Source organism: Pithys albifrons, chromosome 7 (genome assembly GCF_047495875.1).
Source record: "Pithys albifrons albifrons isolate INPA30051 chromosome 7, PitAlb_v1, whole genome shotgun sequence".
NCBI classification, from domain to species: Eukaryota; Metazoa; Chordata; class Aves; order Passeriformes; family Thamnophilidae; genus Pithys; species Pithys albifrons.
In genome coordinates this window covers 31,627,266-31,633,927 of record NC_092464.1, presented here as the reverse complement: position 1 = coordinate 31,633,927, position 6,662 = coordinate 31,627,266, and positions in this window count along the sequence as shown.

Here is a 6,662-nt window from a genome sequence, read left to right as displayed (position 1 = left end):
GGGAGTGCTCAGCTGCCACCGCCTGCAGGAAATGGCCAGGGGTGCCAGCCATGGGTGGAGAGCTGCTGGACCAGCACACACTGCTTTGGCGGTGTAGGCATTAATTACAGTCATTACGGTAATAAGAGGCAACTGGAGGTATGGTTAAGTACCATGGGCCCAGAGGGAACAGCAGCTCTGCCCAGAGCTGGCCAGGTCTGGGAGTGGCTTTTCAGACGAAATCCTCTTGAGTTCCAGCCCTATTACTCCTAAGACAGCCAGAAATGACCTTCCCTTTAGGTGGACACATTAAAGACCTTCACTGGACCTTTACTAGTGCTTCAGATTAGCCAAGTCCTGTTTTTCACGTGTAGGGATGATAATGCCAGGCCTTTTCTGAAAGAAGCGGCTCATTCTGCGTTAGGAGTAATTTTGGTGTGCTCAGAGTGCACCAGGAATCTCTTCTTATAGGAGAGATATTTCAGTTCCAGAAACAGTGTTTTGCAGATCAGGTGGTTGTAGAACTTCTGGAAAATTACATTTCAGTTATTAAAAGATGAGACAATATTACCAGGATGGTGGCAGTGTCTAGTTAGTACTGGTTGCTTGTGAAGCTGAGAGATACATATTCCAGAGCTTAGATTCCAGCGCATCAAAAACCATATACATATGCAATATAAATGTGATAATACCATTCCTAAAGAGCAAAACACCAAAATACATGGTTAAATATGCATCTGAATTATATCAACAAAAAGAAGGTTAACTGATATTTTGCTGAGTCAGAAACCTAATTGAACACCTGAGTGATTTCATAGCTTTTTCAGTGGTTTAGACTTTTTTCTTTGCATTGTTACAAGATTTTTCTTTTGAGTGATTTAGCTGATGGTGAGAAACAGTGCTTTTTTCCCAGGTAATGAATATGCAGAAAGTAAGAGCTCAGATCCACATTTCTGTATCACAAATATGTGTCAAAGTGATAGTAGAACTTAAATAATTTCTGCCTCTATAAAAATAAATAAGATCATATTACCTAAGAAAAACAAATGCAACAAAAACCTGTACTTTTTTAATCTTCAAATATGATGTGTAAGTAATTGACAAACAAAAATGTGATCAATCCAGGTATCTCATAAAATTCTATGATAGTTGTAAAGACAAATTGTTTTCCATGGTAGATGTTATTGAAACCTAGAGTCCTATTTCTAGATGTAGGCAACATTTAAAAGGTTCACTTTTGCACTTCTTTATCTGTTATACTGCACAGTTAATATGACTAAGGAATACTTAAGATATTAGACATAAAGGACTGGGTATGATAGGTCAATAATGTAGTAAGTCTAGACTATTGTTTCAGTTATTGCAGAAATATGCTGTTACTTGACTTATTTTAAGAGATCACATTTCAAGGATATATCACAGTGAGCAGTATCATGCTGTTGGATGGACGAGGACAGGTGATTGTGAGAAGGGACACAAAATGCCTTCTAGCTCCCTTCACAACTTCAGTGTTGACTTTCATTAACTACTTTTAAGGCCACAGTTCAGAAAATTAATCACATTTTGGTTTATTATTAATACAGGTTAAAGTGTTATTAAAACAGGACAAATGTTATGTAGCAAACTGAGAAAATGTTCTCAACTGAATGAATAAAACCTAAAAGCTGTCACTTCACAAGAAAGAAAACAATTTGTGGTTCTAGGTTTTCAGGGCTTATTGACTCCTATATTAGTGGAGATACAATCTGTCTTAAAGGGTTGAATAACTTGTTTACAGGTAAAAGTAGTAATTATGCTGTAATTGATAGATATTTAGCAAATAATTGTTCAAGTTAGTAAGAGGGTATAACATAAAAATTTTAATTTTTTAAGCCTTTCCAAAATTGCATTTTTATCAGCCTGAAGTAAAAGGAAGAAACCCCAGCTAGTAAATACTTACTTTCATCTTTAAATGGTGTAAAAAAGATGAAATTCTTATTATTTATGTAATTATTTATTCCCTATTTAACATGGAGACAATCAGTTCTAAGTTTGTAATGGTGCTATAATGCATTTTTAGGTCTTCCCCTGGTGCCTCAAATCTGATTGTCAGAAGCAGCTGATTTCCATATAGGCACCTAAACAAAGTCTGGTCTTTCAAGAGTGTCTGGTATCTCCTGACTCCCAGTGAGGCACCAGTGGCCAGATTTTCAAGTTCTTAACATAGTCATTGCTGATAAACAGGTCTATGTTGACAAACTATATGGTCAAAGCTAGTCACCTACTACTTAATTCAGCAGAGCTGCTAAGGATATACAACAAGATCAGATTTTATTCTTGATGTCTATGTTTTCCTATGAGCAAGAGAAGATTTTGGACATCAATTGCTCATGATCTTCTGTTTTGAACTGAATTTTACCTGTTAAAAAGTAAACTTTCTCTGGATATTGTGCTTTAATATCAGTTCCTCTTCATTTGTTGTTTTCTATGTGATTCTCTAAGGTCTAACAATAACCTTTCCTCCACAGAGGGCCTCAGCTTTCTTTTTTACGTAGATGAACGTTTTCATGAAACTTACAGCATTTTATCCAATATGAGGTTTCTATCCCTTCATTAAGCTGAACTGGTTCATGGATTCACGAGCTAGTGGTGAGGATCAACTGGAGTCTTAGGCACAGCATAATCACATAGACCCTGTTTCCTGGGGAAATCAGGTTAAAGGTAACAACAAAAACCCCCTCATTTGCTTCTTTAGTAACCACTTATTTTTTACCCAAGTGTGATTGAGTACAGTGTGCTAGTAATTTCTAGAAATATAACAAAATCTGAGACAGAATAGTATTTTTCTTGCCTCACTGCTCATTACTCTTCAAGACAAGAACTTTTTGGCCTGGGCCCCACTCTTCTGCCTTACTGCTCCTGCCTGCAAATTTTTTTTTTTCTGTCACATGAAAAATTTTCCTCAGTGACATGCAATGTAAGTGAAGAAGAATTTAATGAGGAACTGACCAAAATAGGGTTTTACTAACCTGAGAGATGTTATTATTTTGTCCAGTCCAATGCTACAGGGATCTGTAGGCATTGCTGCAAGGACTTCAGTGCTGGTCTCTGCAAAATGCTGCTTGGGCCATGGAGGTCTTCACATGTGTCTTACTGACTGAGGTCATAGTCTTGTATGCTCAACCCAAATTTGTTTTCCTTCTTTTGAGATTTCCTTGTACCTTTTCCCTGTGGGAATGGAAGAAGTGATCATTCCCTGCAGAGAACAGAAGATTCAGCTCTGGGAGAGAGAAGTTTGCTAGCAACAGAGTGAAAATGGTGTAAACATAAAAATAAATAGTCTGTTTAATGAACATGCTTTGCATAAAGTAATCTAGCAACTAACCAAACTAAACAGCTTTTAGAGGAAACAAATGTTTTCATGGTACAAAAGAAAACTTGTGAGTCTTTCTCTAGGGCACAAGTTCCAACCTACTTGCTATTTCAAGAGAGAAAGAGATCTTTCTCTACCACTTTCAAAGCTCTTCTGCCAAGTCCCTTTTGGCAAGCATATGCTCACCATTCAGGAATGCTCCTGCCCTAATGTTCTTCAGTCCAATTTTCAAGCTACCTATTCATACTAATGATCTTCTTCAGAGTTTTCATTATTTAAAAAAAATGCTCCCTTTAATATAATTTCATGTACAACCAACATAAAGGCATGGTATTCTCATTTCTACACCAAGATAAATATTAGAGGAAAACAATGATTTTCCTTGAGTTGCTGATACATAGAAATAAAAAAACCTGGGTTTTCCTCTTGGACTTTCTACGTGTTCCTTCTTTTTTTTTTTTCTTTTCTTTTTTTTTTTTTTTTTTTTTTTTACATAAAACCACATTTCACTTCCAACTTACCATGGAGAAACAATCCTCTCCTTTTTTTTTTTTGTTGTTTTTTTGTTTTTATCAGAACACGAGTAAATCTAATAAGGACTTTTGCTGCTCAATATAGCATCTTCCTTACAAACTTCATTGCTGGACAATGTTCTTTCAATCTGGTCTGTTGCCTTCAGCAGTCTCTGTAAACATTTGAGCTCTGGCTGTAGTTTTCCATACTGTGGTATTCTTGCCACAAGTTCTATATATTCATTAAAATGTGATGCCACGGGTCTTTTCAAATGAAATATTCACCTTGACTAGAGTCTACGAAACAGCCCACTGAGGATACAACATGCTTTGAGAGCTGTTTTTCTGATGTTTATCATTGCCCAAAACTGTATCCTGCCACTCAGAAAACAGGTAAAAGCTTTCTGATTGCTTTGGTTCACCATTTATCAGGAAAAGTGGGTTTTCCTGCCTGACTGGCGTATTCATTAGTGTTTGTAAAGCCTGCTTTGTTTTAGAAACGTTTGTTAGTATAAGAAATATCTCTTAAGAATGTGATTTTTGGCAATGTTAGATACTGGCAACAGCCCTAATGTGACACAAAACTGGTAGAAGTGCTTTTTCTGGTATAGATTATACTCATGGTCCTGGGATCAATAAAAACAGCCAAAACTGGTTTTGCCAGCATAGCAAATACTATTAAACATTTCTATCACAGACCTGTCAGAAAAACAGTTTCCACTCCCACACCTTTATTAATTGTTATTTCATTGGAAGGTATGCCCAAGCTGCTCCCTCATGTGTCAACATCTTTGGCCTGAATATTCTCTGCCATGGGAGTTTTTTTCCACTGTTACAGAGGGGCAGGTGAAGAATAGTATATTTGACCATGTCTGAGTTGATTCTTTATGTCCAGAATGGCCTGACATTGTACTTTTGTTTCTTTTCCCACATGCATGCGTAAATCATAGTGTAGTACAGCTCATTTTCACTGGAAGTAATTATGTAGGTAATTGTCATGAAGTCTAAGGTGCCCATCTTCTAATGGCTTCATGGGCAAGGGGTTCATATTTGTTTTCTCATGAGCTTTAGGAACTGAAACAAATGGGATGAGAACAATATGTAATGTACAGTGAAGTCTTGGTGTTTTCTATTCTTCTGATGAGAACTACATCAAACAGATATGCAGGTCCGAGAGTGTATGCTACTTTCTGTTTCAGTTATTTCATCTGTTGCAAAAAAAAAAGTTTACATGCAGAACCTAAGTGTGCCTTTTGGCCCTACAGTCATTGCTACGTTTAGCCATCAAAATATGTCGCTATTTAAACAAGCGAACAAAAAAAGAAAAAGTCAGTGAAGGGGAAAACACATACTGTAATCAAACAAAGAATGAAGACATGGCTGACATTTCCAATGCATGTTATCTCAAGCCAGCATGTAAACTATTTATGCTCCAAAGCTTTCCAGGATCCTGGCATCACTACCAGCAAGGTTGCAAAAGCCAAGGATGTATATTGGTGGCATTCACTCACTTCCAAAGTGAGATTTAGTATCCTGTGATGTTGCTTCTGCCCTGGAGTTGGCAGCCCTTCTTGCTGGAAACCAGCTCTTCTGTTCTTGCTACATTAGTTGCTGTGCTCATGTGGACAAACCCATCATGTCCAGCTTTCATCTAGGGCTTTCTATGCAAGTGCTCACATCTTCCAAACTTTCCATCTCAGAATTAAAACTCATTGTTACCCCTTCTGTACCATAAGACTCCTCCCTAAATTCCATTGGTTTCAATAACAGAAATATATCTGAGAAGTAGGTTGAGCTTATCAAATAAAAAAAAAAGTGAAAAATACATTGCCAAGTGAATCTGTGAGCATCTGCTATTGTTTTTGTCTGTGTGTACAGCATGCGGGTTTCCCTTGTACACAAACAGTGTGATTAATTAAACACTCGAAATTGCTTGTTAACTGTCCGTATACTACTCAGCATTCCTAAGGCCTAAGAGTCTAAATCTGATTTCTGGAAGACTTTGCTTTGACAGTGAGTCAAGCTGTAGAAAACTGCAATGTCTTACCAAATTATGTTCAAAGAAAAGCTGTTGAAGAATCTGGGTTTCAGTGGAGTCTGGAAATGGAAGTTGACTGGTTAAAACTGTTTCTGAAGAGATATCTAAACAGAGTATTTAAATAAATTTAAAGTAGTAGTCTGAGATTACAGAAAGGGATTGAAATTTAGAGTTTAGGATACCAAGATCTTAATTTACTGTTAGATTATATTAGTATAACAGTGAAATTCAACTGGTTTGTCATTGGCATCAGACACGTTAGATGGTTCCTACCTCAAAAAACTCCCCCAAAAACCAGAAAATGAAACATATAAAAAAAACCCCAAATACTTGCTTTCTTAGTAGCTCTGAGTAAGCCACCAAATGGTGCTGAAAATGTTTCCCTTCCCCTCCTGGTATCTGACAGGGCTTATCTGTCCTATATTTTCTATTTCCAAATCTTGAATTTCCAAACTAAACCTTTAGAGAAGCAGTTGTAGTAGAAATCACCCAATATTTCTGTAAATATCTTCTGTAGTACAAAGTGAATAACCCTGCTGTGTTACTCTAACATCCTGCTTCTGACAGCAGGATAGAGAGCTCTCAACAATCTGTCTTGTTGCTTAAACCATTTAGAGATGAGGCATTTCTTTTTCCCTCTAATGCATATGGTGAGGTGGGAAAGGATATTTTCTGGCCTGGGAAGGGGGAGGGAAATTGTTCACTTCTCTGAAGGAACTGAATGCTGCTGGATTGATGATTTAGTTGAAATGGTGTTAACATCATCATTTTTTTCCAGATA